This window comes from Heloderma suspectum, chromosome 3 (assembly GCF_057233095.1).
Source record: "Heloderma suspectum isolate Gila_16-S chromosome 3, 16-S_ref, whole genome shotgun sequence".
Classification (NCBI taxonomy): domain Eukaryota; kingdom Metazoa; phylum Chordata; class Lepidosauria; order Squamata; family Helodermatidae; genus Heloderma; species Heloderma suspectum.
Genome location: NC_139460.1, coordinates 163,137,243 through 163,151,166, shown reverse-complemented (window position 1 = coordinate 163,151,166; position 13,924 = coordinate 163,137,243). Strand labels below are relative to the sequence as shown.

Sequence of the window (13,924 nt, the reverse complement as noted above, 5' to 3'; positions counted from 1 at the left end):
GCGGTGGGGGGGTGGCGCTCCACACCTCCCCCCGAAATCCTTCTCCGGCCACCTCCGCTCCACAGAGATTCCGCGGAGCCACTGGCCAGGGCCGCCCGCAGCCGGAAATCTGGCCACTGGGCAGCCTTCCTTCCAGAAGAAAAAAAAAACCCTTGTATGCAAATGGCAGCGGCTACGGCGGCCGCCATTTGCGTTCCCTTTTTTTCTCAGTTTTAGCCTACATAAATATTTACGTAAGCTATTACGGTGAAAGAAATGGCAACGCAAATAGCGTAGTGGGCGCCATTCGCATTCCTTTTTTCCCCCTGCCATTTTAGCCTACGTAAATATTTACTTAAGTTATTACGGCAGAAAAAAAAGGAACGCAAATAGCTCCCACTACGCTATTTGCGTTGCCCTTTCTTTCACCGTAATAGCTTACGTAAATATTTGTGTAGGCTAAAACTGCGAAAAAAGGGAACGCAAATGGCGGCCGCTGTAGCTGCCGCCATTTGCGTATGCGGGTTTGTTTGTTTTTCCTTGGCTTACCGTGATAGGCTATGTAAATACTTACGTAGCCTATCACGGCAAAGGACAGATGGCAATGGCAGCAGTGGCAGCCGGTCGAAAGACCAGCCGCCGCCGCTGCCGGAGCCGCCACCGGAGCCACTGCCGTCTGGAACATCCACCCCAGGTAAGCCTCGTCCCGGGGGGAATCCGCGGGGGGGTGGGGGGACAGGCCATTCCGCCACGGATTTCAGGGGGCCAAATGCCAGTGCATTTGGCCTCACTGAAATCCGTGGCGGAATTCTCCGCCATCCCTAGCCATTGGTGTCACTGCTCTTTGCCGTGATAGGCTGCATAAATATATATGTAACCCATCACGGCTAATGCAGGGACACAAATGGCGGCCACTATGGCGGCTGCCATTTGCGGCTGCAGCCCAGCAGCAGATAGCAGTCCGGCTGCAGGCAGGCCTGGCCGGTGGTTCTGCAGGCTCGCTGCGGAGAGGAGCTGGCCAGGGAGGATTCCAGGCAGGAGGGATGGATCGCCTCCCCCCACAGAGGATGGCCCCACCGGAACGGGGTGAGTAATCCATATAGGGATGGACGGAACACTTACCTTCCATTCCATTCTGCTTCCACTGCTGGGGGGAGGCGCTCCGTCCCTCCCCCCAGAATCCTCGATGGGGGGGAGGTGCTCCGTCCCTCCCCCCTGGAATCCTGCCTGGCCAGCTCCGCTCCAGCCGCTGGGCAGCCTGCAGGGACGCAAATGGTGGCTGCCGTAGCTGCCACCATTTGCGTCCCTGTATTTAGCCGTGATAGGCTACATAAGTATTTACGTAGTCTATCATGTCTGGGTAGGTTAAAAAACAAAAAAAGCATACGCAAATAGTGGCGGCTATGGCCACCGCCATTTGCGTTCCTTTTTTTTCGTCGTCTTAGTCTACGTAAATATTTATGTAGACTATTACGGCGAAAAGAAAGGGGAACGCAAATAGCGTAGTGGGCACTATTTGCGTTCCCCTTTCTTTTCACTGTAATAGTCTACGTAAATATTTACGTAGACTAAGACGGCGAAAAATAAGGAACGCAAATTATGGCAGCTGTAGCCGCCACCATTTGCATATGCTTTTTTTTTTTTTACCTACCCAGATGTGATAGGCTACGTAAGTCTTTACGTAGCCTATCACGTCAATGTAAAAAAAACAGACCAGACTGCAAATGGCAGTGGTGGCAGTCAGTCGGAAGACCAGCCACTGCCGCCGCCAAACCGCCGCCGTATGGAATATCCGCCCTAGGTAAGCTTCATCCCGGGGGGATCCGTGGGGGCGCAGGGGGGGTGCCAGGCCGTTCCACCACGGTTTTCCGGGGGCCGAATGCCAGTGCATACGGCCTCACTAAAATCCGTGGCGGAATTCTCCGCCATCCCTAAATCCGTACACCCCTACATGTGGGCCAAGAAGGGGAATCGGACAGCAGGTGGACTGTCTGGGTGTGTGTATATGCCACTGGCTGTCCTTCCTGAATGGTTAGTGCCCCACTTCTTTCAAACCCCTTGAATTCAGAATTATAACTGAAAGTCCTGACTTCGCTCCCATCTGGGTGTGTTTCCTTTCAACTTCAATGTGGTGGTGTACAGAGGCCAACTGCAAAAGCAGTTATCCTTGTTCCAATATTTCTGTCCCTGACTGTAACTGTGTCATGTGCCTTCAGACCATGCCCTGGGACCAGTTGTTGCCTTACATCTAAGAAGGCAACAACCATAGCAGTTTTGTCCTCAGAAACTAGAACGTACTTAGAAGTATACTGCCCCTGAATGTAGAGCCTTTTATAGAAAGAGTGGGATTCATTCAGGATTTTAAACTCATGTAATGCCAGGAGGTATACTTGGAAATAATTTTATTCCATTTATCCCTCCACTTACTGCAGTGGAAAATAAAGAAAGAACAAAAGAAAGGGGGGATGACAACACCCATGATTGTTCTTCCAGTATCAGTGTTATGCAGTCTCAATTGCTATTAAACAGTGCATATCTCTCTTCCTAAGCAATGGCTCTTTGATACACTTTGACTGTGTGATGTGGGAAGCTATTTGACATGCACTTACAGGGCCTGGCACCTGCATTGCAGATGCTCATCAAAGCACTCCTCAGATAGGGTGAAAGAATCACCATTTGTATTGCAATAATAAGGCTGGGTAGATGGGCCCTCAAAGAAATTCAATCTAGTCTACTTTCCACATCTGACACCACTCTCTTGGCAGATTGTTACACTAATGAGAGAGCATGAAGCACAAGACATCCCATAAAAGGCCCGTGTATCCTTTCTTTACTCTTGCAGCACTACTTAAAATATAGTTAGTAGAGATAAAGTGGTGGGTAAGGCAGGAAACTCAATGGTTACCCATAGTGGATAGAAGCATTTGTAGAGCACGGCCAGAACACTGCTTTTAGGGTGGGTTCTGGGCCCACTCTGAAAATAACTGGAGGGTTCCAGTGCAAGGACAGGAAGCACCCTTCTCTTCCCTGACTCATAGGCCTAGGGGCATGTGAGGCTGAGAGCTAGAATGGCCCAGGGGGCTTTGCTAGACCCATACCTCACACCCCAGTAGCCCTACATCGTAACAAGGGGGCAATATTTTACAAGCAGCAAGCCCCATGTGCTTCATTATAGGCTTTCCATCCTGAAGGTCTGCCATATGACAAGGGTATAACATATACAAACACTGCCCCCTCACTGCAATGCATGGCTGTTGAGTTTGTCCAGAGAAGCACCTCAAGGCTAGGCATCCTTGTGTATGTCCAACAGGGAGGCAGGCAAAGCAGCTTCGCTGCATGCAGGCCTCCTCCTTGTGATGTGCCTGCCGGAAACCAAATGACACCAGTCCATGCTACTAGATGTCATTCAGCCCATGGAGGGCTGGCTGGGTGGAGTGGGAGGGTCATCTTGCCCCCCACCCACTTTTGGTTGCCCTCCCCTCCCTTGGGCTAATAGTAGGGTCAGCCCTGGCAGGAAGATAGCTAGTTGCAGCATCTACTCTTCTGTCCTATTAGAGAAAGATCTGAGTAATAAGTTTACTAATTCTTGGAATCTTTCATGCCCTGCCTGCTACACAGAATACTGTTCATAGGAACCTTCACTGTTCCTCAGAAATCTATGCAAGTGAAGGAGGACACTCATCTGGATGGTGGAGAGGTTAGGTCTGCCAGTTTAAGAGACGTTTCCACTACTGAATTTGTGTTAGCTCCTGATTTCACAGGTGAAATAAGCTGCACAATGTACAACTCAATTCTTGAATGCAGCACTTTCCTTTGTTTCTCTTAATGTGCGCAGACCTAGGTACTTATGTCTTTTGTTTAAGCTGCAGAGCCTTCTGAATTAGTCTCCCTTGACGATGCATATCTGCCTTTTAGATGTTACATTTGTTCCTTGAAGTTTGCCCTATGTTTTTGTTACAATGTTTTAGTTAAACCTTTGATCTGAACCATTATTATTGCTTGAAAAGAAGGGGGAAAGGTAATAAAGAAAATGTCCCCCTTCAATATCTATTATTTAGCATTTCTAAAACAAGATTAGTTCTTGATCAACTGACTCTGTTAAGCCACTAATTTTGCTTCTGTGCTCCAGAATTTCGGGTGCTTCCAGAAACATGGTTCTTAGTGCTGTCAACCAGAACAGATTATGCACTTATCCCATCTTTTCTTCCTTAACAGATTGTCTGCGGTAAGAAAAAAAGATGGAAGAGATGGTAGGATACCATGGGAGGATTACAAGTGGAAGACATCATCATCTAGGCTTCCCATCAAATTCCATGAATGAGGCAGGATAATGGCACCATAAAAGCCTCATTTGGAACCACCCTCACTCAGTACTTCTTTTCAATTTATAATCTGCCTTATTGCTAGGTGCACAGCTGCCAAGAATACCGTTTTATCTCTGCGAAGATTTGAACAGATGATGGGTGATCAGGGAATGCAAGTGGATTGTGCTTCATTTCCATAATTCCTATAATATTTCCCCACATGGTGAGATGTACAAGCTCATGTGCAGGCAGGCTTCACCACCTTATGAGTATGACACCTTATACATTTCTCAGGAAGAGAAATAATTGGGCTTTCCCAAAAGCACTACTTTCACCTTGAAATCAAAACAGGCAAATATTCAGCACAGTCCTACTGACACCAATGAAATGATTAGATAATTATTATAGCAGGATACATGGCAGAACAGAACAGTGCAATTAAATGTGGAAAGAAACCACACAATTTAGGGAAAACTGAATACTTGGGGGGGATATCTTTGCAAAGGAAGCTGAACGATATATGTGTTTAATGTGCGTGCTTATTTTGTATATTTTAGTTTGACTTTAACTTTTTTAAAATGTGTAACTGATCTAAGTCAAAATAAGTGCTGTCATATACTTGAAATATTTATTATTATTATATACTTCCCTGACAAAGAGGAGCTATTTTGCTAGTTCTTCCTTATTACTGTTTTCACATCACAATAGACATTGAGGACAGAGCTGCACATAATGCAAAAGGACAGCAGATGGTAGATTTACTACTAAATGTCATCTAAATCAAAATCTGAAAGCAATTTGGAGGTTCTTGCAAGAAACATCCAAGGATTGTTGAGGAAAGCCAACTTTGATATGGCCAGCAACATTTCTCTCAGGATTTCACACATCTTTTTGTTGACATCAGATTCTACCACAACCAAATTTGGGCTGAATTTGAAGGTTTCTGCTTCTATAAAATCTCTCAAAATGGCAAGGGAAGACATAAGAGTAGCAACGTTTCTCAGGAGAGTTTTACACATACCAAATGAATGAACAAACAAAACAAATACAGAAGGTTCTTCTCAGATTTCCCCCTGAAAATCAACATAATCCCGTCTACTTGGAAGTAGGTCCTACTGATTTTCCGCAAACATACTTTACGGAGCAATCTTATGGCTGCTAGACAGCGGCTAGACAGCCATAGGATATGTTGTTTTCTGGGAACTGGCCTCAGAGCCTGCGCTCCGAGGTTGTTTCCCAGAGAACCGACCTCCCCTCACTTCTGAGCTGCCTCGGAGGCAGCACGGAACAGCCCCGCCCTCAGCGTTCACAATAGGAGTGCAGAGCAGCTGAAAAGGGGCATGGCTGGAGGCCTTCTGGGGCGGGGACGGCAGGTACAGCAGCCTCCTTCCCCATTCCGTCCTCCCGTGGCTTGATAGCCACAATCAGCTGTCTAGCCGAAAAAGCAGTGCAGGAGACGTGCAGAGGGAACAATCCCCTCTGTGCTTCTCCTGCCCTGTTTTGGATAGGCAGTCGCCTCTGAGTTCGGAGGTGGCCACCTATCTGGATAGGATTGCTCCCTTAAACTGGAGAATGTTTGATATATAGCTGGGATGGACAAATCTGTCAATTTTGATTTCAGTCAGTTTCTCATTTTTCCAATCTTACTTTCGGTGCATCCCAAACTTTGAGAATTTTTTTTAAAAAAGTTTGCATGAAAACTGTATGCATTTTTAGGTGCAATTCTCCTAATACATGACTTTTGTATGCATATTTGTTTCACTTAAGGGCCTTTTGCAAGCAATTTTCCTAATATAATGCCATTTTGAACATTATTTTTGCTAATATATGCATTTTTGTGTTCACTTTTCCCTAATATACACATTTTTGTATGGAATTTTCTGCTGGAGAACTTCATTGCAAAATTTGGAGCATTTCAAAGGATAACTGAGTTTCAGTTCACATAATGGCTTGAAAGTGTGACATTTAGTAAATTTGCATTAAAGTGTGCTAGGAATGAATTTCTTCCCATCCTGTCTAGAGCACCTTATGGAGAGAACCTTACTCTATATAAGATTTTGTCAGATGTGCTGGAGTACTACCGTGTTTGTGGGCTGATCCATTCATTTCAACGCAGCTTGTACCAAAGGGCATCCAGGTGGATTGTGCCTATTTTATGCAACAGAATTCATTCAGTGGTATGGAAAGAATACAAATAAATATGTTTAAAGTATAAATATGTGGTTATACCTACAGGCATTGCTCTTAGGGTTAGAAGATCAAATTAGATTTAAGCTTTAGGCATGATATCCATCAAGTGGAATGAATGCAGACTTCCTCTTGCACAAGGAAAGATCAGCCTGGCAGCTAAACCCATAATAGTAAAATACTGCAAACTGTGTATATACACAGACACTGTGCAATCTTTATCATGGCAAGACTACAGGACAAACCATACAATTTCTTTTGCAGGTCACAAAAACAATAAACACCACCCTGATTGTATGTACAAGTTATGCTACTGCTATAGATGTGACTATAATTCTATAACTACAAGTGGATTTTTTTTAATCCATACACAGATCTTTTATAATTTATATGTTCCGAAACAAAGGGGGAAGGGGAACTAACCTGATCAGTACAGTACAACTACAATAAAAAATGGGTAGGTTAGGGGGTTGTATTACTAATCATTGCTGCCAGTGGCAACTAGCTATTAGTTTTTGCCTCCAAGATACTATTGACATGGGTTGACATTGGAAGATGATGCCAAAACTTACATAGGTAGATGCCTTGGTAGGTACTACTGATATAAATAGATAGTACTCAAAAAGGACAGTGATGAGACTGTGCCATCACCATTCCACCACCAGTTCATGTTTTCATGCTCTTAATAAATGGAGGACAATATATGGCAAACAAGTGGCTAGCAACTCCAGGATTCTACTTTAAGGTCAATAGTTGGCAACATCTACCCTTTGTTGCATTTAGGGATGTCAGAGAATTCCGCCACGGATCTCGGGGAGGCCAAATGCCAGTGCATTCGGCCCCCCGAAATCGGTGGTGGAATGGTCTGCCCCCCCGCCCCCCCCCCGGGACGAGACTTACCTGGGGCGGATCTTCCTGGCGGTGACGGCTCAGCAGTGGCGGCTGGGGCAGCTGGTCTTCTGACCAGCTGCTGCCGCCGCCATTTCCAGTTTAAAAAAAAAAAGAAGACGTGATAGGCTACGTGAAGATTTATGTAGCCTATCACGGCTAAGTTAAAAAAAAAAACCATGATAGGCTACGTAAATGTTTACGTAGCCTATCATGTCTGACTTTTTTAAAAAAACAAAAAAACGCGTATACGCAAATGGCGGCAGCCACGGCCGCCGCCACTTGCGTTCCTTATTTTGGCATGTCTTAGTCTACGTCAAGATTTACGTAGACTAAGACAGCGAAAATAAGGGGAATGCAAATAGCATAGCGTCTGGTACACTATTTGCGTTCCCCTTATTTTCACTGTCTTAGTCTACGTAAATCTTGACGTAGACTAAGACGTGCCAAAATAAGGAACGCAAATGGCGGCGGCCGTGGCCGCATTTGTGTACGCGCGTTTTTGTTTTGTTTTTTTAGTCAGACATAAACATTTACGTAGCCTATCACGGTTGAATGCAGGGACGCAAACGGCGGTGGCTATGGCCGCCGCCATTTGTGTCCCTGCTAGCCAGCGGCCGGATGTCCGGCTGCTGGTGGAGCTGGCCAGCGGCTCCGCAGAATCCCTGAGGAGCACAGCCGGCCAGCCAGGATTCCAGGGGGGGAGGAACGGAGAGCCTCCCCCCCCATCCAGGATTCCGGGGGGAGGGACGGAGCGCCTCCCCCCCACCATCAACATAATCTGCGAAAGGTAAGTGACTTTCATACATCCCTAGTTGCATTCTAAGCCCTGATGGTTGATGGTTGATTGTAAAAATGGTTGATTGAAAAAGTTAATGATTGTAGATAATCCTTACTGAGGACGTTGTGACTGAGGAAACAAATTCCTCCAGTTTGGAGGAGTCCACATAACTTCAGCTTATTTTAACAGTCTATAAAAAAGCCCTTTGCCCTCAAGACAGTATTGATTTAAAGAAATGAGAGATCAGGAAATGGGATGAATGGTAAAAAGCTTGATTTAATGGCAGTCTGCACTTTCCAGTACATTTTAGTTTGTACCTAAATCTTGCCTAACATGAAATTACATCTGAGTTTGGTGAGTACTCTTCAGATGAAACCTCTGAAGAATGCTAAAGAAAGTTAAAAAAAAATAAAAATTCAGAGGTGTCCTGCACCTTTAGGTTGTCACCAGATTTCATCTAAGGTGAAATTTGAAGCAAATTTCCGTCTCAGGAATTTCAAGGGAAACCCAAAGAGTTTTCATAAGACTAGTGAAATTTCTCAGAATATGTTCATACAAGACTGACAAATACTAAATAAAACAAGTTCCCTTTCCAGAGGGAAAAAAGTTAAAATGCTTTTAATCACATATTCTGAATTCTAAAATATTGTCACTGTTCAGCGTTACTGCCTCTTTGATTTCAGTTTTTTGACTACCCAAGGAAAAGGAACGCCTTATTATCCTCATTCTCTGAAGAAGAAAAAAGGAGTCATGTTTGACCTTGTACCCATTTTTGTAACACTCCACAAGACAACATGAGAAGGATGTTCTGTTTGTCAAGCACAAAGTTATGCTTTAAGCATAAAACAGATAAGTGCTATCCATCTGCAGAAACACATGCCTATCTCTTGCTGTTCATTCTGCAAAGAAGTAATAGACAGCACCAGATCATGCTTCTGGCTCCTCTACTTTATTATTCTGTTTTTGAGTGTTTTAAAGCAAACAAGAAAAATTAGGAGTGCACGAAAGCCACTTACCTGGTCTTGCAGCTTTTCGCGGTGGGGGGGAGGCGCTTCGCTGCTCTCCCCCCAAAGTTCAGGCCGGGGGGGAGGCTTCCCGCCGCGCCCGGCCGAAATTCAGGCCGGGGAGGAGGTGCCTCGCCTCGCCCGGCCACGAAATAAAAGTTAAAAAAAAACAAACGCCCCTATGATAGGCTACGTGATGATTAACATAGCCTATCACGGCTAGATTTGCAAAGTCAGCATGATAGGCTACGTAAATCGTCACGTAGCCTATCACGGGTGACTTAAAAAAAAAAGCGCGTACGCAAATGGCGGCCCCCATAGGGAGCCGCCATTCGCATTCCTTATTCAGTTGCTGTAGTCTACGTAAATCTTTACGTAGACTACGGCGAAAATAAGGGCAACGCAAATAGCATTGCCCTTATTTTCGCCGTAGTCTACGTAATCTTTACGTAGACTACAGCGACCAAATAAGGAACGTGAATGGCGGCTCCCTATGGGGGCCGCCATTAGCCGTACGCGCTTTTTTTTTTTTAAGTCACCCGTGATAGGCTACGTGACGATTTACGTAGCCTATCACGGCTGACTTTTCAAATCTAGCCATGATAGGCTACGTTAATCGTCACGTAGCCTATCACGGGGGCGTTTTTTTTTTTTTTACTTTTCTTGGAATGGCGCCGGCGGCAGCTGGTCGAAAGACCGGCTGCTGCCCCCGCCCCTGTCGAAGCCCTGCTGAACCGCCACTGCGACCCGCCACCGGGAGCGACATTCGGGAAAGGTAAGTCCCATCCTGGGGGGGGTGCGGGGGGTGGGGGGGTGCGGAGAATTTCTCCCCGAAACTACTTCGGGGGGCCGAATACATTGGCACTCGGCCCCCCGAAGTTTTGGCGAGAAATTCTCCCCCATCCCTAGCGAATTCACTTTATATTCTCCATAGGGGGAGGCACAAAATTCTCAAACAGTTTCTTGGAGAGGACTCTCCATTAGATGTGGCAATGGCACAGTTTCTTTCTTCCCCCACTCCAAAAGTTTTGTTTGCTCTAGCAAGCAACAGCAGCAAGTGGCAACAGCTGTTGAAACCAGCTGCCATTTTGAACTCCCCACAATGCCCTAGACAAAGCATTTTGTGGTGGGTGGGGAGTGGGGAGGGGGGATGGCAGCTTTGACAAGAAATTGTAGAGAAATTTAGAGGATATTCTGAAAAATTGCCCTCTTTTTTGGAGGGCGCTTGAAAATAAAATTTGCAGGAAATGTCTCAGAAAATTATTCCCTGAGGAATTTCTCCTCAATTCTAGAAAAATATGAATACATTTACTTTCTCCAAGCCTGAACAAATGAAACCCTGGCTTCAGACTGATGTAGCATATAAGACACTCTGAAAGACTTCCTCTAACATGCATCTCATAAAGGTAATGATTACCACTACTAACATATCCATTCCAGCTATGCAATAGGATATGCAGCAGAATGAGACTGAATTTGGCACTGGTAGAATGTATTATACCACATCAGAGTACGAGGGTCACATTAGACTACAGCTGTGGGCAGCTGGCTGGCCACTGTGAATGATGGACTAGATAGACTCTAATGGTCTGACCCAGGAGGGCTCTTCTTATTTTCTTATGTGTGGGGAAACATTTTTTGATGTTTTCCCACACATTTCTTGCAAATATACAACTAGCACAGCGGAGAACAAGCTGAACTAGATTTCAGTAGGTTTATTCTAAGCATCACTAAATCTGGATCCAAAGCCAGAATCACATTGCTTATGGGCTGACATGGAATGGAGGTGGGTTAGCTGGAGCCTGGTTACTTTAGCTCAGAGATGTCTGGTGCCACGGCAGTGTAACAAAACTCCCTGGGGAATGGTGCATGATTGCCTCCAGGAAATTTGGCCTAATTCAGGTGCATGTTGTTAACACATCTGGTAACTGCAATCTCACAACTGGTTAGCATGGCAATTTTTGTTTTGCTAATGTTGTGTATGCATTCCCCAAATAAGAAAATCCTTCAGTGCACTCCTATATTTCCTTCAGCAGTATTTACGCTTCTTTTCTTTTAAAACCTAGGGTGGATTCTGAAAAGATTCACATGGTACAGCCTTCATGGGACTGTACCACCTTAGAATGCAGAACTACATATATAGTTGCTTTCCAACATCAAATTCTACCTGCACATAGAAAGCTACCATGGAGAAAAGTACTAGCCTGTATTGCTACTTTTATGTATTGCCATGGGTAACATTCAAGCACTATTGCTTTTTGTACTGGTGTATACTCAAGATGACTATGCTATGTGTTTCTATACTCACCAAAGTTAAAATTTTACTATACCTATTCTGCAATGATGCATAACTCTAGAGGATGACCTGAGTGATACAAAAACTGGCCAGATCACATTACTGTACATCAAAATATGAGAGTCAGTGTGCCAAAGAGACAGTGTAGTATACTGGTTAGAGTGTTGGACTGGGACTCGGGAGATCTGGGTTCTAGTCCCCACTCAGCCATGAAGCTCACTGGGTGTATTTGGGATAATTACTGACTCTCAGCCTAACTGACCTCACAGGGTTGTTGTGAGGACAAAACAGAGAAGAGAAGGTTCATATAAGCCACCTTGGCTTCTTGCAAGAGGAAAAATGGTGGGATGTAAATGTGATGATGATGATAACTTCTTTTTCTGTTTTAAAATGGAAAATGTGGGCTTGCATCCTTCAGTAAAGCTGCAAGGCAACTGAGGGCTCCTTCTGACATGGGTTCTGTTCACACTGCTTGATAACCTATGATGTCACATGGAAGGACTCCATACCATGACACATCCCTATATCGGTGCTCCTTCTCCTAAGAACTGGTGCCACAGTGGCATGTGAAGGAGTTATGCTTTCCAGTAGCTCCCACACCACTACAGATCACATCAGCAGAGGCCTCAAGACTGTGCGAGCTCGATGGACTGAAGTAGTTCTGTTTAGAGGTATATAATAATTGTCAAGCATTGAAACAAAGCAGATATTTTTGTTTGGGTAATATTGACATTCGCAAAGGATACACATGAAAGGTAAGTCTGGACTAAATTCATCATTGTGGCTCCGTTAAGAGCAGGTGTGAATGCCACCTGCTCACAGGAACTTTGTGGCGTGTTAATGAAATTCACAGATGACACTCAAATTAGAAGGTGATAAAATAGCAGCAAGGGGCACCATCAGTCTAGAAATATGAACAAAGCAACATAATGAGATTTGGTTTTAAAAAAATATCTTGTTACATCTTGGGGGAAAATACTTCACAACACAAGGTGTCACCGATGAGATGAAACACATTGACCAAACAACATGCAAAAATGAAATTAGACATTGTTTTGAAGTCCTCTGTGTGTGTGTGTGTGTGTGTGTGTGTACAAAAAAGAGTATGTCCTCCCAAGTTGCTTAGCACATTAACAATTGCCAATGAAAGCAATATCACAGAATGATTCTGATGATAAATGTATAGATTACAAAGATTGGGTCAAGTGCAGTAAAACATGGTGAAAACGTGCTAAATAGTGAAATACATATTTTCCAATGATATAAAGGCCCTGCGAGTACAAGTTGGTCGTACCAACTGCTGCAGATTTCATTAATTAATGGGAGGCTGGTCAGGTTACCACATTCATGAAGGTGTGTAGGAAATCCTATGTATGTTTGCCCAGAAATAAGTTCCATGTGTTCAATGAGGCTTACTCCTTAGTATGTTTAGGATTGCAGCCTTAGTTGTGAGTACAAACAACGTTACTTTAAAAAAACCCTGATGTATACATTTGCCATTGGAAGAGTTGCTATCCCTGCTTCTTGTTCACCTCATTGGTCATTGTTAATTTAATAAGCACTCATTGATTGCCATTATTTATTCTTTTTTCTGATACGGATTTTGATTATCCCTTGTTAATATAATATGCAACTTCCAGAGTGCTCCTGCCAGAGTGCTCCTGCACGCCTCCCATCCAAACTTGTTTCTCAGTGTGTTTTTGAACAAGGCGAACAGTATATAAATCTGATCTCCTCCAAGATGAAGTTTGAGCATTATGACTGAACCATAAATCAGTTCCTGATATCATCTTTGGTAGCACCTTTTGGTAGCATATATTGATCATTACTTTAGTGCTTTATATATGTCCTTTGTATTACACAGTGTTCTATCATTCTTCTAGGATTAGTGATGGGTTAACTTACCCCAACAGAAACTGTAATTTGCTCACTAGGTTCCAAATTCTTCTGTCCAAACTCAGATGAAACTTATCCACTATTCTTTCTTGTTTTGTATATACAAAATGCTACATAAGCACATATCTCCTATTTGCCTACCAGCCAGGGTGCATCGCTCCCCTCCCAACCTCCTCTTCCTTGAAATGCCATGTGCACATGGTCATAGTAAGCATGGATATCTTCAGAGATAGCATTTCAGCCTGGCAGCACTACCTGCAATGCCCATGTGATACACCCTGGCGTGGTCACACAATCATTCCGGGAACACTATCTCTGTAGACAACTGCACAGCTACAAGCATGAAAGGACATTTTCTAATGTATTAAGAACTTCAGAAAAGCTCCTTTTTGGCTGAAAGGACTGAGAAAAGGTTATGCAGACCATGCAGGTGCTTGTAATCAATCTCAATTAGAATAATGCAGTTTGTCATTTAGCCATCCAGCTCAGTACGCATATGCGCATTACGAGCATAGCAGATTCAAATTACAAGCCACCTAATGTTGAGTTTCGCTGGCATAACTCTAAATGATAGGTAACTAATGTTCGC

General features: G+C 44.3%; 1 protein-coding gene across 1 annotated transcript in view; it reads right to left on the bottom strand.

The window, feature by feature from the left end:
- Positions 1 to 13,924, bottom strand: part of PCDH9 (protocadherin 9) — a 1,250,417-nt gene that overhangs the window by 534,700 nt on the left and 701,793 nt on the right. The gene's annotated exons all lie outside the window — the stretch shown is intronic.